Source organism: Zea mays, chromosome 1 (genome assembly GCF_902167145.1).
Source record: "Zea mays cultivar B73 chromosome 1, Zm-B73-REFERENCE-NAM-5.0, whole genome shotgun sequence".
Taxonomy (NCBI): Eukaryota; Viridiplantae; Streptophyta; class Magnoliopsida; order Poales; family Poaceae; genus Zea; species Zea mays.
The window spans coordinates 132,250,956-132,277,322 of NC_050096.1; the positions used below are offsets into that span (position 1 = coordinate 132,250,956).

General features: G+C 43.1%; 2 long non-coding RNA genes and 1 pseudogene across 2 annotated transcripts; 2 read left to right on the plus strand and 1 right to left on the minus strand.

The window, feature by feature from the left end:
• Positions 1 to 415: 415 nt before the first annotated feature.
• Positions 416 to 1,172, minus strand: LOC103644918 (uncharacterized; annotated as a pseudogene).
• Positions 1,173 to 9,055: 7,883 nt separating this feature from the next.
• On the plus strand, positions 9,056 to 9,527 carry LOC103638774 (uncharacterized). The gene is made up of 2 exons (XR_559023.3): positions 9,056 to 9,094; positions 9,190 to 9,527. It is a non-coding gene; the product is annotated as an uncharacterized lncRNA (long non-coding RNA).
• A 2,816-nt stretch (positions 9,528 to 12,343) lies between these two features.
• LOC118476049 (uncharacterized) lies at positions 12,344 to 13,808 on the plus strand. Its single transcript, XR_004855322.1, has 3 exons — positions 12,344 to 12,648; positions 13,313 to 13,377; positions 13,467 to 13,808. It is a non-coding gene; the product is annotated as an uncharacterized lncRNA (long non-coding RNA).
• Positions 13,809 to 26,367: the final 12,559 nt, after the last annotated feature.

Genomic DNA, 26,367 nt, shown 5'->3' on the forward strand with positions numbered 1-26,367 from the left:
TGATACAAAACTCTGTAAAAATGTTCGTCATTAACTGCATATATGGCTTCTCTGTTTCGCCTTTGTTTCACCTTGGTCTAGCGTACAAGAACAAGAACAGCAGCCGAAAAGATGGGCACGGACAGGGGAGAACCTGGGGCCAGAGGCGGGTGTTTCGCCTTTGTTTCAGCTTGGTCTGGCGTACAAGAACAAGAACAGCAGCCAAAAAGATGGGCACGGACAGGGGAGAACCTGGGGCCGGAGGCGGGCCTTCTTGGAGATGGAGGTGAGAACGGCCCAGACGTCGGGCTCCGTCTCCAGTCCTGGATTGGCTGGTCCGCGAACTTGCGCGCCACCGCGCGCACCTCATTGGGAGTGACCTTGGGCGGCGTGGGCACGGAGCAGAACGCCTCGTCCTTGGCTGCCGTCTTCGGCGTCACCACGAGGTCGCCGCACGGGTCCGGCACCATCGCGCGCGCGCGAATGGCCTCGCCTCCCGTTTGTAGACATCACCGGGTCGCGCAGATCCGCGACGGAGAGGGTCTGGCAAGGCCAGGACGCGAGCAACGCGCGATTGAGCCATGACAAAAACCAACCGCGGATTGGATCCGAGCAGACACATCACGCATTTAGGGTGGTAGAGGCGTAGTGTACCTTGGCGTTGATGAACTCCTCGATGTGGCCGTTGGCGAAGCGGCCCAGGAGGCGGGGCCCCTGGCCGTAGCGCGACATGCACTCGAAGGCGCGGACCTCGTCGGCACGGTCGAAGAAGACCTTGACGCCCCGGCCGTAGATGCGCACGAGCACCTTGCGCGGGCCATTGCCCTCGGCCTCACCGCCGAGCTAGGTGATCTGGAAGACCTCGTTAGTCATGGCGCCCCTGAGGTAGGACACGGCCAGCGCGCCGAGGTCCACGTCGCCGCCCAGAGGTCCCCGGCGAGGCGGTGCAGGATGCGACGCGCGTCCACCGATATCCCCGCGCGGCCTCCCCGCGGCGGCCATTAGCGCACAGAGGGGCACGAGTAGGCGACGGCGATCTGCGGAGACGGAGAGGCCGCGTGAGTTCCGTGTCGGTTTGAGTTTGATTTGATCGGAGAGGAGAGGGAAATGGGATTTTGGGGGCTGGGAATGCGGCCTGTCGCTGCCGGCTGTCGTGATTCCGCGGAGGGGGAGGAGGCCGTTGATGGCGGCATCGCAGCAGATCACGGCTTCAGGGAGCGGAGCGAGGGGGCAGAACCGTGCGTCATGTGAATGTGGACGCCTACACTGTATTCTTAATAGTAGTAGAGATTGTATATATGCCTCAATGGCTAATGCAAAAATTCATTACGAGTTAGTTTCAGATTTCAATACGTTGTATGTTTGGTTACAACGTACGGATATCTAAACACTCATATTTTGCTAGCAGTTGTCTCTATTTTTGCTACGTTATCTGTAAAGGCCAAAGCGAGATCCCAAAGTTGACAATATATATCGTCTGGTCCAGCGGGTTGCTACAGTTGCTGCTCGTGACGCATGATAGTGATATTACAACAACATGTATAGTGTTTCGGGTTTCCGGATCTAAGGCATAAATGTCGTAACTCGGAAAACCATACAACTACCACCTTATTTTTATTACATAAATTCTATACACACAAATTAACGGGAAAATTGCTTTTTTGGTCGCTAATACATGTTATTTTGTGTGTATACAAAATACCCTAGAGTACCTCTTTACATGTTATTTGTGGACCCAATAAATCTAAATGCCAATTTTACTCTCTGAACATATAATTTCTCGCGTACTCTGTATACGTCTGTTTCTCGTACGTACACCACCGCCTCCGCATCAACTATCGCTCGACGCCCACGCCGCCCAGGCTTTGCAGTCCCATCCCGACCACCGTCCCATCCGGCCTTGCCGCCGTCAAGGGAATCCCGCCGTCGTCGTGCAGAAACAGGTACACATGTCATTAGCTTCTAGGTTTCTAATTTGCTGTATGTAGACTAGCACTACAGTAAACTAACAAACATCCGACGGCCTCCTTATCTCCGACGGCTCTGTACGAGGCCGTCGGAGATAAGGTTATGTCCGACGGCCACAACCGGCGCTCGTACATAGGCCTTATCTCCGACGGCCTCGTACAGAGCCGTCGAAGATAAGGTTATCTCCGACAGCCTCGTACCGAGCCGTCGGAGATAAGGCTTTTTAACGCGCGGATCCGACCCGCGCGCCTTCATTTTCACCCGTCCGTTTCTCTCTCTCTGCCGCCGCCGCCGTCCCGCACAGAGCACCGTCGCCGCCACGCTCGTCGCGCTCGGTCGCCGCCCCACCCGCCGCCGCCGGAGATAAGGCGCCCGTGCTCCGGCCGCCGCCGCCCCGTGGTCCGGCCCGTGCTCCGACCACCGCCCGGAGCTCCGCCCCGTGCTCCGGCCGCCACCGCCGCCCCGTTCGCCGGTCGCCGCCGCCCCGTGCTCCGGCCAACGGCCCCGTGCGCCCGCCGCCCGCCAGTGCCTCCGCCGCCGGCCGGCTCTCCACACCCACTAAGTGAGTATACTTAATTAGCAATTTTGTTTATTAAAATTGTATGCTTGTATTAATGTATTTGATTAGAATTGTATGTTTGTATTTAAGTATTTGATTAGAAATGTATGTATGAATGCATTTGATTGTTTAGTTTGTTATGTCCGACGGCCAAAATTTGATTACGTAATTAAAGTAGCTTGTTTTAGTTTATTTAGTGGTACTTTAGATAATTTAAATTTTTAATTTCCGAGGGTAATTATTATGCCCTCGGAAATAAGGTCATTTTATATGATTTGTCATTTATAACAATGTTATTTCGTATGTAATATTGTATTGTGGTTTATTAGTTTAATTATTTAATAATGCACGATGATTATAGTTAATCATAGTGTATCGTAGTGTGAACAAACGAAACCTAGGCGTCACCCGTTTCGGCCCAACACACCTTACAAGCGACGCATGTGAGGTATGTTGGGCCGGAATTGTCCCTTTATTGGACAGCCTCGGGGTGACCGACAGAGTCCGTGTTTATGACAAAAGCATGTGCTCCTGCTTAGTTTCGGCAGCATAACCTCTCTGTTCTCCAATTGCACCATTTTTAGGCGTGCGATTGGAGAACAACGGGGTTATGCTGCCAAAATTTCGCACGACCACATGTCTTGTCATAAACACGGCCTCGTCGGTCACTCCTGGGTGGGTTTAGGACCTATCCTTTCCTACAGATGTAGGGGCGTGATTTCTTCGTAAAAACGGATGGTCCGTGCATTACTTATCTAATTAAGTTAACGTCTCGTATCTAGTATGGAGGAGAATCGTCGATGGATGTATGAAGGTTGGAAGAAAAGAGGTGCTCTATCAAGTGAGTGGGTGGCCAAGACTGACGCTTTTCTCGACCATGCTTTTGCTCGGTCAGAGACGGGAACCGATGTTAGGTGCCCTTGTAGCAAGTGTCGGAACATTAATTTCCTTGACAGGAGGACTATGTCGATACATATTTGCAAGAACGGTTATATGCCAGGCTATGAGGTGTGGGTGCACCACGGTGAGGACCCACCTCCTCGTATTGTATCGGAAGTTCAGTCACATGAAGAGGAGGACTACTATAGGATGGAAGAGATGCTTGACGATGTACGCCATGAGTTTCTAACCGTCGATTCGGAGAACCCCGGTCAACCCACCGAGTTTGAGGATCCAGCTACACCTGAGGTTCAGAAGTTCTTCAAGCTCCTTAAAGCTGCCGAAGAGCCGTTGCATGAGCACACAAAAGTGATCGTCCTTGTATTTGTGACTCGACTTATGGCTATTAAGTCTAAGTTTGCATTCTCAAACAACTATTACAAGGAACTTTTGAACTTGATCAGTGATGTACTTCCGGAGAATCACAAGATGCCAAAGGACATGTATCAGTCTAAAAAGTTGTTATCTGGCCTCGGTATGGACTACGAAAAAATCGATGTCTGTGAAAATAATTGTATGCTTTTCTGGAAGGAGACCGCAGGTGAGAAGAAGTGTACTGTATGTGGTGAGCGTAGATTCGTTGAGGTTGAAAACGACGATGGTTTGACCGTGACTACGAAGATTGCACGTAAGCAGCTTCGTTACATGCCTCTCATACCTCGGTTGAAACGTTTGTTCATCTCTAAGAATACAGCCAGACACATGAGGTGGCACAAAGAAGGGGTACGTGAGAATCCAAATGTCATGGTGCACCCAGCTGATACAGATGCATGGAAGGCACTAGATGCTTTTGATTCTAGCTTTGCTGATGAAGTGCGGAATGTCCGCTTCGGTTTGGCAACAGATGGTTTCTCGCCATTCAATCTAACTGCAACGTCGTACTCATGTTGGCCCGTCTTTGCTGTTCCATACAACCTTCCACCAGCTCTTTGCATGAAATATGAATTTATTTTCTTGTGTCTTATAATACCTGGTCCGGATCATCCTGGAACAAAGATCGATGTGATGATGAGACCCCTGATTGAAGAATTGAAAATTTTGTGGGAAGGAGTCGAGGCGTACGATTGTTACAAGAAACAGAAGTTCAACTTGAGAGCCGTGTTTTTATGGTCTATTCATGATTTTATGGCTTATGGTATCTTTGCTGGATGGAGTTGTCATGGGATTTTGACATGTCCTATATGCGTTGAAGACACTTTATGCTTTCGACTAAAGTTTGGTGGAAAGATATGTTACTTCGATTGCCATAGATGTTTTTTGCCAGAGGATCACCCGTTCAGGTTCGATAGGAACTCTTTTAAAAAGGACACGATTGTGACGAGGGGACCACCCAAGCGTCTAAGTGGTCCAGAGATTCTCGCGAGACTTAATGATTTGAAACTAAACGAACATGGAAATCGTTTTGAAGGTTATGGAACCGAGCATAATTGGACTCACAAATGTGGTCTATGGGAACTCCCTTATATGAAAGCCTTGATTCTAATGCATAACATTGATGTCATGCACCAGGAACGAAATATGGGTGAAAGCATTATCAGCACTTGCATGAATATCACCGACAAAACAAAAGACAACCCTAAGGCAAGGAAAGACTTGGCCTTAATCTGTAGAAGACCAACTATGGAGATAGGAGAGAATCAGAAGAAGCCACGTGCTCCTTTCACTATTAAACCTAAAAGGAAGAAACAATTGATGAAATGGTTGAAAAACTTAAAGTTCCCAGATGGTTACGCCGCGGGCTTTAGAAGGTCTGTGAATTTGAAGACGGGCAAGTTTTCTGGGTTGAAGAGTCATGACTACCACATAATAATGGAAAGACTCCTTCCTGTTATGTTTCGTGGTTTTGTAAAAAATGATGTCTGGAAAGCATTAGCGGAGCTAAGCTACTTTTATAGACATCTTTGTGCCAAAGAAATAAAGAAAGAGATGATGGAGAAGCTTGAGCAAGAAATACCGATTTTGGTATGCAAACTTGAAAAAATATTTCCACCAGGTTTCTTCAATCCGATGCAACATCTACTTGTTCACCTACCATACGAAGCTAAGGTAGGAGGTCCTGTGCGATATAGATGGATGTATCACATCGAAAGGACACTAAAAAAGCTACGTGCAATGGTTGGTAATAAGAGACGAGTTGAAGGGTGCATCGCTGAAGAATTCAAATACAAAGAGATAGCATCGTTCACGGGCCTGTACTTTGCAGAGGAACACAATGTCAATGCCCATACGTTGCGGTATCATGTCGACGAGCCCCCTATTAGTGATATTGAAATTTTTCAATGGAGGGGCAAAACTGTAGGACCCAGCACAACATACTGTTTCACCAACGACGAATGGAAGACTGCTTTACTCTACATGTATAACAACATGGAAGAGATGAGTCAGTTTCTCCTGTAAGTGTCAACTTTATTTTAGTCATTGCCGCTAGAATTTTTGTTGTGATACTAAAAGGTTTGTTTCCTTGTACTAACAGGGAATTTGATTCTCAAAATTGCATCTCTGGCTGTGAACGTGACCAGATTCGTCGAGAGGGAAAAGATGGGGGACTTAATTTCTTGTGTTGGTTTAGAGATTATGTAGATAAAAATGACAATATACACCCGGACCTTCGACAATTATCCCTAGGAGCAGTAACTGGCAGACGTTATGGTCGGTATGATGTCAATGGTTTTAGATTCCGTTCCACAAGGTTCGAAGATGATCATCCTCTAGCAGCCACGACAAACTCCGGAGTTGTAACTAGAGCTGTCGATGATGAAGGGAAGGTGACTAATTATTATGGAGTCATTAATGATATAATCGAGTACAAGTTTTTTGGAGATAAACAACTCAAAGTGGTGTTCTTCGATTGTGATTGGTTTTCTCCAAATACAACGCGAGAAAATCAATATGGCATGGTGGAAGTCAAACACAACGATAGATTAAAAGGCCACAACACTATAATCCTTGCCCACCAATGCGAGCAGGTGTATTATATGACATATCCATCTAAGAAAAACGGTTTGGTTGATTGGAGGGTAGTGTACAAAGTTAATCTGCGTGATGCCCCTGGTGATGCTGGTTATGTTGAAAGTCAAATCGAGCAGGAAGTGGGGGCCGCTGAGATTTTCCAAGACGAAGAACTTACAAGCACGTTTAATGTACAAACTGAAATGTTGGAAGAATCTTTATTAGGCGATCAAAATGATGTAGAGGTTCCTCCAAAAAGAAAACGAGTGACGAGAAAGAAGAAAGCTACTTGGCGTCCATTAAATCGACGAAAGCAACTAGATCCTGATTTTGATTACGATTACGATTGACGAGTATGGATCATGATTTTATTGCATATTTTATGATTTTATTGCATATTTTATTATTTTATTGTCTATTTATGTACTAACTTGTTTTTGTTAAAATAGGATGTCAAAGAAAATGAAGTCTTTAGCTCGTAGTTTGCTTGGGTCGAGGAGTAGCTCGAGGAGCAGCTCGAGGGGTGAGGATTCAGTTTTTCAGGGCACAGGTTCTACCATGAGCAGACGGAGAGCGCTGGCAGAACATTTGCCTCCACAAGATGTAAGTTAGTTGTTAAATTACATTATTTGAGTCACTTAATATTGTATGATGTAAGTTATTTGTTTCATAGGATGCTGAAATTGAGGAACCAGTGGTAGAGGATCATGAAAGAGATGATGTTGAAGATGATGGTGGAGATAATGTGGGAGATGATGCTGGAGACGACGCTGGTGGGGATTCTGGGGCTGGGGATTCTGGGGCTGGTGGAGATTCTGCAGCTGGGTCTGGAACTTCTCGAGTTAAGAGAACGAGGAAGCTGCATTTTGTTGGACCACCTCCAGAGCTTCCACCCGAATCTCGGGTTTTGATAAAGCCTAGTGGAAAGTGAGTGACATATCTTTGCTTAAATGTTATTGAAAGTTATGTTTTAATTTCTACATTGATTTCTGTTTGCAGGACTTGGATCGACGACTCGTTCACAGGCATAGGACACTACAGGCAGGTGAACATGGTTCTTGGTAATCTTGTTCGTCTGCACTGGCCTGGTCTTGTGACTTTGCCTACTGGCGAGTCTGTCCCCGCCACCACTTGGGAGCATTATCGCTATGGTGTATGTAGAACGTTTGGCAACACACAGGCACTAGTTTGGGATGCATTCTGGGTATGACTTGTTTATACTATTTTAGTTATTCCATATATGTTTGCTTTTATGATAACACTATGGTTTTTGCAGAAACGGTACAAGTTGCCGGACGATGGATCATATGATATGAATGCTCGTTACGTGTTTGAGTATAACGCGAACGATGTCGTTGCAGATGCAATGTACTATGCACGAATTCAGGCTATAAAGGCATGGTACAGAGCAAATGCTGATGATCGACCGATGCCAAATACAAAGGCCGAGTGGTCATCAATTTACTTGACGGAGGAGCAATACCTAGAGGTAAACAGGTTGTTGCCTCTCATATCGCACGAAGCCATGTATTTGCTTGCTTTATTTAAAAAATTTCATGTAGGTGTCGGTGCCGTGGATGGCCACCCGATCAGACGGTTATCAGGCATTGTGCAGATGGTGGGCTTCCCCTGAGTTTCGTGCCATTTCCGAAAGGAACAGGGGAAACCGTGGAACTGAGTCATTCCACGACTACGGCGGTGATGGTCATGTGCGCTTGGCTAAGCGAATGGTAAGTCTCAGTTTGTCGTAACTTTGAATTACATAGAAATGTGTCAATATAACTTTTATGTACAGGAAGTCAAATCCGGCCGTACGCCCACGGATGTGGAGGTGTATATGCAAGGCCATAGGGGTTCTGATCCTCAGAATCCTGATGTGTTATGCACTCAGACGGCCACCGACCGTCTAGTGAGTTTTTGATACTCTATTATGTGTTTGATATTGTTTGCAATGGCATAGGGGTTATGCACTTATATTTGATATTGTTTGCCTCCAGGCTTCGTATGGGTAGGAGATGGTTCAACGCCATGGGGAGGAGTACGATTGGAGGAGCCAGCCAATCGACCCCCAGGCAGCATATGCTAGTGCAGGAGGACAAGCCCATGGACGGTGAGATTATTTGATTTGGTTTTCAAAATTGTCATCATATGCTTGCGATTCAACTGAGCCATGAGTTACTATACTAAGTGCATGGTTCACTCTTGTAGGTTGGGTATTTTTGATTCTACGATTGATTCCAGAGAGCTGAGACGCCGTGGACGACAATCCACATCGTCGTCTTCACAGTCGTCCCGTTCACGATCAGCAGCCCATGAGATAGAGCTTGCGATGTTGCGTCAACAGGTAGAGTACCATCAATCAGTCTTGAGGGAACAATTGGAGTACCAGAGGCAACAATCTGAATACCAGAGACAACAAGCCGAGTACCAGAAGAAGAGGGACGAGTATTATGCAAGCCTCCAGGCCCAAAATCAAGCTCTTCTCTCGGTAAGTTGAAGTAACATTTTGTAGCTTATTTTGCAAAACACTTGATGTGTATCTTGTTTGCTCAACAATGACTTGTATATAATTTGTAGCAACTAGCCCAACAAGCGGGCGTCCCGATGCCGCCATATGGGATGCCGCCTCCAGACTTTGCACTGCCAATGCCAATGTTGGCGCCTCCACCACCGCCTCCGCCTCCGTCACAATTCCCTATGGTATGTACACATATGCGTGTGTGACATGTTCATAGATGTCTTATGTGTTTAAATGAACAACTGAGTGGTTACTATTTCATGTGCTTGTGTTATAGGGATTTCAGACACCACCCGCTTCAGTTGCCGCACCTGGAGATGGGTCTGGTCAGGACGACACAACACATTCGTGGGTGAACAATCTTTTCAGCACGCATAGTCCAGCCGGAGGAGGTGGCGATGGATATGAGTGATAATGATGTAAAACACTTGTTGAAACCTTTCATGTGAAAGCCTACCCGTCGAATAATGTTCATTTTGGAGTTTGGACAACTATGTTTATGTAAACACTTATTGCAACCATTTGGAACTATGTTGTTATGTTAAATTTTGTGAATGTGAATGCTTATGTGATTATATTTGTGAATGTGTATACTTATGTGAGTATATTTGTTAATGTGAATGTGTATATGTGTATGAAATCTGTTTTGTATTTGCAAATGTCAGATTTTTTAAATTTAAGATTTTTGTGCAATTTCTGAAAAATGTTATGTCCGACGGCTTAGTGTAGGCCGTCGGACATAAGGTATATGTTATGTCCGACGGCTTTAAACCGTCGGACATATGCTATATGTTATGTCTGACGGCTTTAAACCGTCGGACATAACAGCTGTGGGCCTAGGCGGCGGGTAAAACGGTTACGCCACCTTATCTCCGACGGTTCGATGGGGCCGTCGGACATAGCGTATGTCCGACGGCTGCCGTCGGACATAATGCTATTTCCTACGCGTTATCCACGACGGCTTAAAACCGTCGGAGATAAGTTAATGCCGTCGGACATAGCTTATCTCCGACGGTCTAAATCTTATGTCCGACGGTTTTAGCCGTCGGAAATTTCTTCGTTTACTGTAGTGTAGTAGTCAAATCCAATTTGCTGTGGCAAATAGAAATTGTCAAAACAAGGTTGCTTCGGTCCAACAGGTAGATTATAGCAATTTTATTTTAGTACAAATAACAGATTTGTTTTTTTATTTTACTTTCCTTTATATGTTTAGGTTGGAGAGATGTTAGATGGTGTTCAAGTATCTATTACAAATGGCATTGGCACTGGTACAGATGACATTGGCAGTGGTATGGAAACATTGTTTGGTTGGTCCACGTTAGAGATTGAGGAGCATGAAGTTCACGAAGGAATTGGCCGTATTGACGAGGCTCGGATGTAGATCATATTGGGTCTTAGAGATCTAGATGAAGAGCATGGTGCAGCAGCCCAATTGGCTTCACAATCTACTATTGGTTCGCACAGTAACGATGTGGATTTGAATAACTATGATGCTGCCATGCCGGTTGACGATGATATTCCAGATACGCCAATTTATCTTTTTTCTCTACTAACTAAAGAATTATTTTTTTGTAGCCAACTGATGGTTGTTGGTTTACAAGGTGGAGTTGCCACATGCCAACCTGTACCACCAACAAATGTTTAAATTGAAGCAACTCCAGGTGTTCTAACCTCAACCCCAACGAGAAAGACCCCAACGAGAAAGGATAATACCAGGAAGAAAAAGCTTACTCCAAAAAAGAAAAGATGTTGATGTAATTCATTTAGTTTGCCTATGTAATACCTATATGATTGTGAACGTGATATGCAATGACGGTGTGTGATTGTGAACTTGTTTGAATAATATGGATGCTGTCAAAGTTATGCAATATTTAAATACGTATGGATGCTTTCAATTCTTTTTAGCAAAATTCTGTTTATAAAAAAAATCGTGCATGCACTTCTGGAAAGGCACGTCATGGATGCTATAAGAATTTAAAAAATGCAGTTAAAATTTTAGCAAAAATCTGTTTAAAAAAATCGTGCAAGCACTTGTGGCCTGATTCCTCTCGACACCAGGATTCGCCAGGACGGCGTAGCTGGACGTTGTGGGCGTTGTCGGCCAGATGCATACTATAGCGGCAGCGGCGGGTGCGAACGTACGAGGAATACGCTTATACAGAGTACGCGAGAAGGTATGTGTGCAGAGGGTAAAATTAGCATTTATTAGATTAATTGGGTCTACAAAAAACATGTGAAGAGGTACCCTGGGGTGTTTTGTCAAGTACGTGCTCCTTAAACGGGTAGTTAGGCAAGTGTGACGAATGGTGGGGTATTTTGGTGAGCCGCAACGACAAGCGACATAAAAAAGTAATTTTCCCGTTAACTATTTCTGGCCAGCACAACAGAGAATACTTTTGGGCTAGACCATGCCAGGCCCAGATACTAAAAATTAGGCCCAACTCGACCCAAAGCGCGATGCGTCGATGATCGTGTCATGGTACAGTCAAAAAATGATATATATCTAAAAATATATCTTCAAAGTATTTATAACTTTGCTATATACTAAAAAAATTATATGAGAAAAAGAAATCAATTTTTCTATAATTTTTATAAAGAGATAAAAAATATTGAAACATAAAATGGTCATTTAAGAATTAATTTTATTATTCGTGTCTTAATTCGTATCGTGTCGATCCAAACACAGCCTAGCTAGTCGTGCCGTGCCGATCCAACTCTGCTCAGTGTTGTTTCTCTGCCACATTATAGCTAATGAGAGGTAGTGTGGCAAATGCTACGTACGTATGTCTATATATGTTCATTTCCTCGGCAAATTCCTGCACCTATTAGAGATGTATACAGAAACGAGTGGTGTGCGTGGATCACATCAATGTTGCAGGATGTAGTGGGGATAAGTGGGGACCTCGGTTCGGATTTTTGTCGCACTAGTTCGCTCGGATGGTGGCAAACAAGCGTACATGATTTGCCTTCTTGTTTTGCCGTTGGTGCGTTCACGCGAGGATTCGCAACGGGGAACAGCGCAGAGCTTATCCAAGGATGATGATGCATGCTTCAGTACCATTGCCGTCAAGATCATTTTCACCTATTTTTTGTTTATTAGTTGTGGAGCGTGTACTACCAACGGAAGCGAATTGCATTTTATCAGGAAAATTATACCGTCCCGTCCCGTTCCGTATTCCCATTTACAACGGATGAAAACGAACAAAATTATACCGTCCCGTCTCGTTCCGTATTCCCATTTACAACTGTCTATTTTCATTTTATCAGGAAAATGTGAAACGGTACGGAAACCGGGATAGGTATATCCGAGAAAGAGACCGAAAACGGTTTGAGGTGTTACCCGCCCGTATTTACGGTATCCCATATTCTACCGAGAATTTCCCGTTTTATCCCGTGAGCGTCAAAGCCCATGAGCCATGAATTCTTGGCCCATAGCCCAGTGCGCAGGTAGGGAATTTCATGTGCACTGTCCGGCTATCCCTAAGACCGTAACCCTAACATACCTAATCAACAATAGGAGACGGACAGACTTTGGCTTTGGGTGTGCGGCGGGCGGCGGCACCGTGGCAGTTGGCACTGCGGTCTACAGACTGCATCAGCCGGCAGGACTCTGCGTCTCCTCCCGTCCTCCGGTTCTCCCTGCGACGGACAAATCTGCTGCTCGATTTCTCTGGTTGTCCCTGTGGCGGACGGCACATCGGCAAGCCAGGCAGCCAGCTCGTCAGCTCTAAATCAGGTATATTGCTAATACAATATGTGTGCAGCGGCTTGCTTCTGCCACCTTCCATCTGCTTTCTCCCTGTTCTGAATTCTGATAGATAGACATCTACTAGCTACCTGCGCAGATGAATCATGTGCTCATATACTCAGCTCGCCACCATTATTGGTGGCTTTGTATACCTACGAGGCTACATACAACTTGATTAAAATGCCCATAGCTGAATTGGTTTTGTCGGACAATTATTGGTGCTTAATTAAAATGCCCATAGCTGAATTGGTTTTGTCGGACAATTATTGGTGCTTAATTAAAATGCCCATATATTCAGCTTAATCATGTGGCTTTGTATACCTACGAACATCTTAATTAAAATGGTGGCCACCATTATTGGTGCTCATATATTCAGGTGGCCACCATTAAAATGCCCATAGCTACCTGCGCAGATGAATCATGTGCACTCGCCTAGTAGTTGTCTGTTGTGATTGACTGGTAATTGGTAAAGTGGTAAATTGGTTTTGTGATTGATAAATTGTTCTGTCCTATCACACAGAAATATATTTTTTGTTGCTCACTAAAGATTAGATTCGGGCATCAAGAAAAAGTACCCATTTCTTAATATGTTGAACTTCAATTTTATTATGTTGTATACTCATGTATATGTCTTTTTCTTTTGTATTATCAGATTCAGTAATTATTCATTCTATTTTGACTGATCTAAATCCTTCGGAAACCTGCATGGATTTTGAGGTATGCAATCATTTTCCATATTATTTGTAGAACTCTTTGTTACTTTACTGATCTATGGCTTTAGGCTTATTGGTTCTGCAAACTTGTAGGAACAAGATGCTGATAGTGATCCCGATGTCATGAATGATTATGGTGAGCTTTAACTGCGAGTCTACCACTAGTTATGGTGCTTAATCCTTGGCAATATGTTTGTAAACTTTAGATACATTGTATAGAGCAGCAGCAGCTCTGTACCATGAACCTTGATATATCTTGTGTGCTGTGTGTGATGAACCATGAGCTTTTGTATCAAACTATTGTATGGAGCAGCAACAGTTCTGCACCATGAACCTTGATATATCTTGTGTGCTGGGTGTGATGAACCATGAACTTTTGTATCAAACTATTGTATGGAGCAGCAGCAGCTCTGCACTTGTGTGCCTTAGTGCCTATGTGTATTTAAATCCGTGTGCAACTGTTGACTGTTGTCATTTATAAAGTCCTCATGGCTGCTTGTGTGCTGTCACAACAGTGTGCATGTAGTTGTTTCGGCTAATGTCTGGTTACCGTTCGTTTTCGGTGAATATTCGTTCGTATTCGTTCGTTTTCGTATACCCATATATTTCGTAATCGTTTTCGTTACCGCCTTTTCGCTCCCGCTCCTGTTTTCGGTAAAAAAATGGTAACGGAAATGGGAGAGGTAGTTTCCTGTCCGTTCCCGTTCGTTTTCATCCCTAGAAGCAATAGAAGAGAAACAATTTGACGAATAGCCAACTAATAGATTGGTTCATCACTAGAGTGGTTATAATATAAGTTCTTACCAAATCAATCGTTATTGGCTCTCTTCTAGTTTTTTCTTAATAATGAAGGATAAACAATCGTTATTAAGCTTGTTTCTGTTAGAAAATAGTCATTTTCAGTTTTAATTTAATCCAAAAAATCACTGTGATGTATGTGACGATATGTATGTGCATATGTGTATCACTACTCACATTAGCGGTAAGCAATAGTAAAACATGCATAATTACTGAAAAGCAGAATGTCCCCTGCGGAGGGACCGATGCAAGGCATCAGTGACTCCATTCACAAGAGATATCTCGTGTGTATGTTCGATGTAGTCGTACGCAGTTGATACAGATGTACGCAGTGCAGTCCCTCGAACGGCACCGACGACGAGGAGCTTGATCAGCGTTGGTCGACCAGACAAAGCGAGCAGTCGCGAGTACGCTCACAAAAACTTGATCACCCGCACACCCGTGCAAGTGTCTCTCTACGGACGGCTATTTCGGAGGCCTGCTCTCCCACACTCTTTGTGCTCGCAGAAGGTGGGACGAAAATGGGTTGTGTGCAACACGTCTGAGACTGGTTGGTGTTCGTACGTGTTGTTGTCACCAGAAGCAGCCTCACCTCCTCTGTATATATACACACGTAGAGGAAGGCCAACGGACAGTAAGGATCGCCATCAGAGCTACCGTTACAGCCAGCCAGAATGCGCAAAATGGACAGTCATCACTCTAGGCAAAATGCGCAGGAATATTTGGACCAAGGTCCGATCTACCACGGCCTGGCCCGACCGGCGGTGCGCACCTGTGTGGCAGTCCTTCATTCTTTTCTCAGCTTCTCAATAGCTGCACCAATGGTCCATCTATTTAAGTTGAGTGAATTGTCCCATGAACTTTCAGTATGGTACTAAAGTACTAGTACACTGTAGCATTAAAGTGGGCCTCTAGCATTGACTATTATTGAATATTAATATGGGCCAGACCCACATTAATTCAAAAATCCCCCCCCCCCAAATTCTAAGTTACACTAAAATGCTCTCATCATCTCAAACGTTTGATATACTGGTGTTTCGATGGTGACTGTTAAGTTGAACATCCACTTAGAATCTAGACTACACTTGACCACAACTGTACAATGGACTAGGCCTTGAACTGATAGTTTTGCGTGGAATGAGTTTCATCTTTAACTCTTTACCAGTATTAGGTTGCCGAGCGCATTCCATCTGGTTGGAGCATATAAGTCAAACTCCATAGCCTTTCATGGGTATCTAGAGACCACCCAGATCTCATAAACTGCGACTAGCAGTTAACCCATATAGGTATCTTTCTTTAAAGTTGTTCTATAGGACAACATCTTTGCTTCACAAAGCCACTTGGAACATATTAAGGTGTAAACACCAACCTACCTTACAGTAAGAAAAGATGTGCATCTGAAATGAACCTTATTAAGGGTCTTTCATCTCAGTCTACCACTAGCTTGTTTCACCATTATAATTCACGGGATCTCCGATCACATAAAACAGGTTACCAATATGATAAACTTTAGGTGGGTCTCTGGCCCATTTCACTCGATGCACTATCTATCACACTATGTGATAGTCCCTTAGTAAATTGATCTGCCAGATTTTTAGACATATGGACATAGTCCAACGCTATTACTCTAGAGTTTCTCAATTTCCTGATACATTTTAAATGCCTCTTTATGTGTCTTGTCGACTTCATATTATCCTTAGAATTGTTTATCTTGATTATCAAAGTATGATTATCACAGTTCATAGAAATAGCCGGCACAGGTTTTCAACCACCGGTAAATCCATAAGGAGTTCACGAAGCCACTCAGCCTCAACTGAAGCGGTATCTAATGTTGTGAGTTCTGCTTCCATAGTTGACCTCGTTAAGATGGACTGCTTGCAAGACTTCCATGAAAAAGCGCCACCTCCAAGTGAAAACATATATCCACTTGTGGCGTATATCTCACCAGCATCAGATATCCAACTTGCATCACAATAACCCTCCAGTACTATTGGGTACCTGGTATAATGGATGCCTAAACTCAGTACCTTTTAGATAGTGCAGAACTCTCTCAAGAGCATGCTAGTGATCATCTCCCGGATTTGAAACAAACCGGCTAAGTTTGCTCACAGCAAACGAGATGTCGGGCCTCGTAGCGCTAGCTAAGTACATGAGTGAATTGATTATTTGGGAATATCTCAATTGATCCCTAGCTATCCTTCGATTTTTCTTCAATAACTTACTAGGATCATAAGGTGTTGGAGCAGGTTCACATTCACTATAACCAAAGCGACTCAAAACCTTTTCCACATAGTGGGATTGCACAAGTGTGACCCCACCATTGCCTTCTCTCAGTAACTTAATGTTAAGGATAACATCAGCTTCTCACAAATCTTTCATTTCAAAATTATTAGACAGAAAGTCTTTTGTCTCTTTAATCACTTCAAGACTCGTCCCCAAGATTAGAATGTCATCAACATACATGCATAAAATTACTTCCTCGCCCCCACCATACCGATAATATACACATTTGTCTGCTTCGTTCACAACAAAGCCGACAGATGTCAAAGTTCTATCGAACTTTTCATGCCAATGCTTAAATGCTTGTTTTAGGCCATATAAAGATTTCAATAACTTACACACCATGCCTTTTTGACCATTTGCTACAAACCTAGTTGGCTGCTCCATGTAGATTTCCTCATCTAGCTCTCCATTTAAGAATGTTGTCTTAACATCCATTTGATGGACAAGAAGACTATGTGAGGCAGCCAAAGAAAGTACCACATGAATTGTGGTCAATCGAGCCACATGTGAATAAGTATCAAAGAAATCCTCACCTTCTATATGTGAATAGCCTTTAATTACATGCCTTGCCTTGTACCTTTCAATAGTACCAGCAGGCCTAAGCTTTTTATTGAACATCCATTTACTCACAATGGGTTTACACCCATAAGGACGCTCAACGACCTCTCAAGTTGCATTAGACATAATAGAATCCATCTCACTCCTTATTACTTCATTCCAAAAGTCAGCATCAGGAGAGGAATATGCCTCTTCAATGGTTCTTGGGGTGTCATCCACAAGATATACAATGTAATCATCACCAAAGGACTTTGCAATCCTTGGTCTCTTAATCTTTCGAGTTGATACATTGTCATCTTCCACAGGATTATGTATATGGGATTCCTCAGCATGTTCTATCGGAAAAAATGCTCATGGGGTATCGTTGGTTCATCACTAGACGTGTCATGTGTAGCTTTCATGGGAAATTCGTCTTCAAAGACCGTAGCATCTCTGGACTCCATAATAGTACCTACCAACATGTCTGGTACTCCAGAGTTTATAATTAAGAACCTATATCCAAAGCTGTGAAAAGCATACCCAAGGAAAACACAATCAACAGTTTTCGGTCCTAATTTGCACTTCTTGTTAATTGGCACATTTACTTTAGCCAAAGAACCCAAGTGCGCAAATAGGAGATATTTAATTTCCTCTTTTCCCATTCCTTGAATGGTATGATTTCTTTGTTCTTTGTGGGAACTTTATTCAGGACATGACACGCCGTCAAGATCGCCTCACCCCCCATTCCTTAGATAGTCTCGAAGTCTCTAACATGGTGTTAACTAAATCAGTTAGAGTACAGTTCTTTCTCTCAGCAACCCCATTGGATTGTGGTGAGTATGGCGGTGTCCTCTCATGAATAATACCATGTTCCACACAAAAATCAGAAAAATCACCTGAAAATATTCTCCACCACGATCAAACCTTAATCGTTCATCTTTTGACTTGTAGGTCTTAAAATCAAATCAGTTAGAGTACAGTTCTTTTCCTCTCGAGTTGATTTTGCACTTCTGCTTTGTAGGTCTTAAAATAATGGAAAGCTTCATCTTTTGACTTTAATAGATACACATAACAAAATCTAGTAGAATCATCGATAAAAGTCATAAAATATCGTTTGCCTCCTTTAGTCAATATTCCGTTCATCTCACATAAATCGAAATGTTTTAAGTCTAGTGGTGCCAAGTTCCTCACCTCTGCAGCGTTATGAGGCTTGCGAGGTTGCTTAGATTGCACGCACACCTAACACTTAGAACCTTTGACTAAATCAAATTTTGGGATTAAATTTAAATTTTCTAACCGCGACACAATCAAAATTGATGTGACAAAGTCGTGAATGCTAAATATATGACTCGTTCGAAATTACATTGTTCATAGACTTATTACACACATCTTGCAAAGATAAGCGGAACAAGCCTCCACTGTCATAGCCTTTTTCCAACAAATGTCCCATACTTTGACAGTATACATTTATTGGACTCAAACACAAGTTTATAGCCATCTCGGCATAGCAACGAGCCACTAACAAGATTCTTTTTGATGGAGGGGACATGCTGCATGTTCTTCAATAGCACCGTCTTTCCCGAAGTAAACTTTAGAATGACTGTACCAACACCAAGAACACGCACATGTGATCCGTTCCCCATCAGCAAGGATCCAGCCCCTTTGCACTGATAAGAAGAAAACAAAGAAATATCAGCACACACATGAATGTTAGCACCAGTGTTAGCCCACCACTCAGGGGATTGACACACTGAAAGAATAGTAGGTAAAAGATTACCATACCCCGATGTTTCTTCTGCGGTCTCGCTAACAACCATGTTTGCTATTTTTTTCTCTTGAGCTGGTTTTTCTCTTGTTAAATTTGCGGTCTGGACACACGCTTGCCCAGTGATCTTGTAACACCCACTTTGTAATTTGCTAGAAATAATACCAAAAGAGAAACCATTTCTCTTTATGTGAGTTTGATCTTTATGCATCATCGTATGTGAACACCATATTCAAACAACAAATAAATAATAAAAGTATATGCCCCTAAATTATGCATCATGCTGGATTTTGTTTTGTGTGCATTTTGTGACAACATAAAATAATTTGAAGAAGAAATATATATACTTCCCAAAATAGAATTTAGAAGATAAAAGGAGGTTTTAGAATTTAGAAAGAAGAAAGAAATATTATGAAACACCAAAAAAAATACATAAATAAATAAATTGACCCCAATTGATGTATTCAAATGGAATAATTAATTTGAGCACAAATCTTGTGGAGAAATCTTAATTCAAGTTTTAGATGTGGGAATGAAGATGGGAAGGAGAAAGAATATAAATGTAAAGGAAATTTATATATATTTCCAAAATTTAATACTTTGAAAGTCACATTATAAATTGAGAATAAACTTGACACAAGTTTGAATTCAAGTTCGAAATTCAAATTGAATTTGAAAATAAGAAATTGAAAAGGGGAGAAAAAAAAGAAAACAGAAAAAGAGAAAGAAGCTACTTGGGCTCACTGGCGGCTATTCGGCCCACCAGGGGGGGTTCCCTCGCGCGGCCCACATTACACCGCGCCGATACTCGCTTACAGTTGGGGCCCGCCCGTCGGTCACCTCTCACGGGGGCGCGGATGGGAGTCAGCCACTGAATCGCGGGCCCCGTTGATCAGCCGCTGGGTGCCAGGAATGGGCGCGCGCGTCTCACTGCGTGTGGGCCCGGCGAGTCGGAACCGTCTCCTCCGCAAGATGTGCGCGCCGCGCAACGGAATCCCGAGCAACCCGGCGGGGGCAAGCTCGTGGGTCAATATGCCGACCCCATATAAGCTGCCTGGTCCAATCGCCTCGCTAGCATAGCTGCCGCACTTAGAGACCGAAGAACATCGCCGCCGTGCACCATTAACCAGAGAGAAAACCAATAGCCGCCGCCGCCGTGTGTGAACCTTAGATTGCCAACGACCGCGCCCTCGAAGTCTTGTCCGGGGGTCTTGCGGGTTGTCGACTGAAGATTTTGCGTTCATCCCAGGAAGGAACGACCCCGGTGGCGGCCTGAATTTGTCGTCGGAGTTTCGTGTCCGCCGCGGATGTGCTGTGCATCGCGGGTGATATCACCGCCTCGTCAAATCTCGGTATGGCGCCCCCTATCCAATTCACGAGTCGGTGGATTTCATTTTGCGCGATTCCTCGGGGTGATCTGCTCGTCAGGCTCGCGGTTAGCGCGACGCCGGTGAGGGATCCGCCGCTGCCTTAGGCGCGCCGCCGTGACTGGGTGCAGTGATAGAAGAAATGCCCTGCGCCGTTGGATCCGCGATGGAGGTCTGCGAGTAGATCAGCCCATATCGGTTCGAAGTCGAATCCGGACCGTAGATCAGATGATGTCCGGATAGGAGTAGATCTCGGGTAATTAAATCTGGAGCGTCCGAATTGATCCAACGGCTGCGGTTGAGTACCGATTCAGTAGAGTATACCTCTAATCCTAGCGGTCTATAGGAGATCGGGCGGCCAGAAACAGAGAATACCCCTTCGGCCGAGAATTTTTACATAAGAGCCCCTCGGTTTTCCTGAAAACAACCCGCCGTCCTATGCGCTGTTCCCTGAGTCTTAGGAATTTTATCCCCGAGCCCCTGCGCTTCACAGATATTGAGGCCCAGTCCAGAACCTTATAAAACCAGAGAAAATAATTTATAAATGGATTTTTAATAGAAAAATAATTACTAAAACTTTACAAATTCATAGAAAATTCATACTAACTCCAAATTAATCCATTCCAGTTCCTAAAATTTTGTAATTTTATTCTCTATCACCTAGAGCCTCTGTTATGTCATGAAAACAGTAAGAAATTTATTTATCACTTAATCCTATTTAAAGCACATAAAACCTTTGAAAATGCATAACTTAAATTCTATAACTCCAAAAATTATGATTCCTGTTCCTAGGATTTTATTTTATTATGTAGAATATCTCTGTGTATTTTGTTTACATGCTTGGTGTAATGTTAATTTTCCCTGTATCCTGTGCTTGTTTGTATTGTGGCGAGTAGAAGAGCCCGTTGCTGAGGATCCTGGTGAGCAGCAGGTTGAAGTAGCTGAGCAGGAGCTCATTGAAGGCAAGTTGTGCCCTTGACCACTTTTTACCCAATAATGTTCTTTAATATCACTTATCCATGCATAGGTTAATTTTGATGGGACCCAATAGGTCACCCTAGATTGTGTATCTCATTACCTTGTTTATCCCCTGAATCACTTGGGTAGTTTGCTATTGCTTTACATGGTTTTGGGATAATCAGTTATTATATCTATGTTCCAATTATTCTTGTTATTCTATTTATGTTCATGTCAAGTTCATTAATGTTAATTGGAACATAGAGCTTAACTTGAGAACCACGTGCCACCACAAGGGTTTAATGGGACGCCCTTGGCTGACTAATTAGGAAAGCTAGTGGAAGACTACCTTACCCGAAAGGGGCAAGGGCAGTAGGGGAGTGGTCAGTGTAGGGAGGTCCCTGGTTGATTTTGCTGCGATGGCGGTCAGCCAGGAACCCTGCATTGGAACTTCCTATAAACTGTAGCGGGTTTTCGGAAGCTAGTGGAACTTTGTAAAGGCCTCGTAGTGTTGCCCTGCCGCTCTTCCTAGGTAGAGGTGTATGGGATTCGCGACCCCTTGGCAGATGGGTAACATGACTTGTGGGTAAAGGGTACAACCTCTGCAGAGTGTAAAACTGGTATACTAGCCGAGCTCACGGTCATGAGCAGCTCAGGACTCTCTGATGATTAAATTATGGAACCTAAACTCAATTTGTCATTTGCATTTGCATGGGTTTATTATTAATTTTGTTCTATTACTTTACTTAAGGTTTGGTATTAACTTACATCTAGTAACTGCTAATAAAAGTTTGACCAACATTAAAAGCAATGCTCAGCTTTAACCATTCTCTTTGATAAGCCTTACACTCCATGAGCTCCCACCTTTGGTGAGTTCATGTCACATTATTCCCCACGACTTGTTGAGCGATGAACGTATGTGAGCTCACTCTTGCTGTCTCACACCCCCCCACAGGAGAAGAACATGTGGTTCAGGAGGAGCCACAAGGCGAGGAGTTTGATTTGATCTAGGTGGCGTTTCCCAGTCGACATTGGCGCCGACGATCCTTAGTTCATTTTATGTTTATTCTTTTATTTTGTAATAAGTCTTCCGCTATGTAATAAGTACTCTGATGTTTTATGACATTTATCTCTATACACTCTGTTATTATATATGTTGTCTTCTTGGCGCATGTATGAGATGCACCTGGCTTTGTTCCTTAAAGCCGGGTGTTACAGAAGTGGTATCAGAGGAAATGTTGACTGTAGAACGAAACCTAGATAGAAATGGACAAAACCCTTACCTACTTACCTTACTTTGATTCATTCTATACTCATCTCATCTTGATCTTGTCTCACCTTTTGCTATTCTACTCTGATTACTCTTATCTTTTCAATTCTAAGACAAGATGGACTTCACACCTTGGAATCCAACCATTATGACCTTCTTAAGGGATAGGAGACCTAAAAAAAATTAAAATTATTTTCTCTATTAAAAATGTTGGTTGATTGTTCTGGTGATCAATGCCTGATTTGCTTCTTTGATTGATTGAAATAGTATAGTTGGGCATCTTAGCATGTACCACCATAAGGTAATGTATTAGCTTTAGTAGGTGACACACTAATCTACTTAGCTAATAAATCCCCCACAGTAACATCCCTCGTAATTACATGCCTTGTCTACAATCCTTTCTTTCTTACCTGTGTTCCTAACCCAGATGGACTACCCCTATTGTGTTAGAAGAGAGCACTATAGACGTGATCCTTGGTATGTCATGGTTAAGAAAGGCAAAGGTAGTTTATACACTGTGCTAAAGGAACCATAGAAATCACCAGTTCCAAAGGAGAAAGATTTGAAGTTGGAATTGCAGTAACTACCACCATCAGACTAGCGACATTCATAGTAGATGAGAAGTTTGTTGGTGACAACGTCCGTGTGGATTGGGGATTTTTTTTCCCAGATGTCTTTGCAAAGGAGTTACCAGGATGCCACCGGATACGGAAGTTGAGTTTGTCATTGATCCCTTACCTGGGCTGTCCCTACTTTCAAACGGCCATACAGGATGTCCATAGAAGAATTAAAGGAACTTAAGAAACAGTTAACGGAGTTGCAAGAGGCTGGGTACATTCGTCCGAGTTCCTCAACTTGGGGAGCACCGGTTCTGTTTGTACAGAAGAAAGATGGATCACAAAGAATGTGTGTGGATTATAGATCACTTAACGATGTCACTGAGAAGAACAAGTGTCCATTACCCTGCATTAAGGATTTATTTAATCAGATGAGAGGTGCAAGGGTATTCTCGAAGATTGATCTCTGCTCGGGTTACCATCAGATGAGGATTAGACCATCGGATATTCCCAAGACAGCATTCTCGACTCGATATGGATTATATGAGTTCACTGTTATGTCGTTTGGATTAACCAATGCACCAGCTTATTTTATGAACTTGATGAACAAGGTGTTTATGGAGTATTTGGACAGATTCGTCGTAGTATTCATCGACGATATTCTTATATATTCCAAGAGTGATAGCGATCATGAGGAACATCTGAGATTGGTTCTACAGAAGCTAAGAGATAATCAACTCTATGCCAAGTTTAGCAAGTGCGAGTTTTGGATTGGCGAGGTGCCATTTCTTGGTCATATTATTTCTAACGGAGGAATTTCAGTGGATCCTGCTAAAGTTAAGGAGATAATGGAGTGGAGAGTACCCACTACAGTTACTGAGATTCGGAGTTTCTTAGGACTAGCAGGATATTATCGGAGATTTATTGAAGGATTTTCTAAGATTGCTAAACCTATGACTTCGCTTTTGGAGAAAGGAAAAGAATTTAAGTGGGACGAGAAGTGTCAAGACAGCTTTGATCTGTTGAAGAAGAGGTTGATGTCGCCACCAGTATTGGTTATGCCAGACCTACAGAAAGGATTTGATATTTATTGTGATGCATGTGGCCAAGGCTTAGGATGTGTGCTCATGCAAGAAGGACATGTGATTGCCTATGCTTCTCGTCAGTTACACAAACATGAATTGAACTACCCCACTCATGACTTGGAATTGGCAGCCGTTGTGCATGCGCTTAAGATTTGGAGACATTATATCATGGGGACCAAGTGCCAAGTGTACACGGATCATAAGAGTCTGAAGTATATATTCACTCAGAAGGATCTCAACCTTAGGCAACGCCGTTGGTTGGAGCTTATTAAGGATTATGATTTGGAGATTCACTATCACCCGGGCAAGGCAAATTTGGTTGCAGATGCCTTGAGTCAAAAGGAGCATGTTCATTCAGCTGTTGTTGCCCAGCTACCCGATGAGATTGTTGAGGATTTTAGGAGACTTAACCTGGGGATAGTTGCTCACACTGAAGGAGTTATTGATGTGGAACCTACCTTGGAGCAAGAAATCCGCAGAAGGACAGATTGGTGATGCTAAGATACAAGAAATTAGGGATCTGATTACTGAAGGTCGAGGTCCAAAATTCACGGAAGATGAACAAGGCACTGTGTGGTTCAAGGACAGGATATGTGTTCCTGATATTGAAAGCCTTCGTGAGACTATTTTAAAGGAGGCCCATGACTCGGATTGTTCTATTCATCCTGGCAGTACCAAGATGTATCAGGATTTGAAGCGGAAGTATTGGTGGTATGGATTGAAGAGAGATGTAGCTGCACATGTGGCTATGTGCGATGTATGTCAAAGAGTTAAGGCTGAACACCAGAGACTAGTTGGACCATTGCACCCACTTAAGATACCCGAGTGGGAGTGGAAAGAGAATGGTAAGGATTTCATTACCAGATTGTCTCGCACCTCGAAAGGATATGATTCTATATGGGTTATTGTGGAAAGACTGACCAAAGTGGCTCATTTCATTCCGGTCAAGACTACTTATAAGGTATCTCAATTGGCAGAGTTATATATGGCTCGGATTGTGTCTCTACATGGTGTATCGAAGAAGATCATTTTGGATAGAGGATCACAGTTTACCCCCAGATTTTGGAAAAGTTTTCATGAGAGTGCGGATGATAAGTTGAATTTTAGCACAGCTTATCACCCTCAGACTGAAAGGACTAATCAAGTATTGGAAGACATGTTGAGAGCTTGTACCCTTCAGCATGGTAGTAGTTGGGACAAGAGTCTACCTTATGCTGAGTTCTCATATAATAATAGTTACCGGGCCAGTCTGAAGATGTCACTGTTCGAGACCCTATATGGCAGGAAATGCAGGACTCCTCTATATTGGATCAGACTAGGGGAAGACAATTCTTTGGACCTGAACTTATTCAAGAGGTAGAAGAACAAGTCTGTATAATTAGGGAGAACTTCAGGGTAGCTCAGACCAGGCAAAAGAGCTACGCTGATAATAGAAGGAGACCACTGGAAATTTGAGGAAGGTGATTATGTGTACCTCAATATGTCACCCCTTCGTGGAATGAGGAGATTCAAAGTCAAGGGCAAATTGTCCCCTCGCTACATTGGACCATTCTTGATCTTTAGGAGAATTGGAGAGATGGCATACCAACTTGAGTTACCTGCTAGTCTATCAGATGTGCATAATGTGTTCCACGTATCTCAACTAAAGAAGTGTCTCCGTGTCCCTGAGGAACAGTTATCCATGGAAGAGCTTAGTGTTCAAGGTGATTTGACTTACACGGAGTACCCGATCAAGATTTTGGATACTTTGACTAGAGTTACAAGAAATAAGGTGATAAAGATGTGCAAAGTCCAATGGAGTCACCATGGTGAAGATGAAGCGACCTGGGAAAGAGAAGAAGAGCTTCGTATAGATTTTCCCCACCTTTTCTCTAGTTCTTCTTAAATCTCGAGGACGAGATTATTTTTAAGGGGGGTAGGATTTGTAACACCCACTTTGTAATTTGCTAGAAATAATACCAAAAGAGAAACCATTTCTCTTTATGTGAGTTTGATCTTTATGCATCATCGTATGTGAACACCATATTCAAACAACAAATAAATAATAAAAGTATATGCCCCTAAATTATGCATCATGCTGGATTTTGTTTTGTGTGCATTTTGTGACAACATAAAATAATTTGAAGAAGAAATATATATACTTCCCAAAATAGAATTTAGAAGATAAAAGGAGGTTTTAGAATTTAGAAAGAAGAAAGAAATATTATGAAACACCAAAAAAAATACATAAATAAATAAATTGACCCCAATTGATGTATTCAAATGGAATAATTAATTTGAGCACAAATCTTGTGGAGAAATCTTAATTCAAGTTTTAGATGTGGGAATGAAGATGGGAAGGAGAAAGAATATAAATGTAAAGGAAATTTATATAT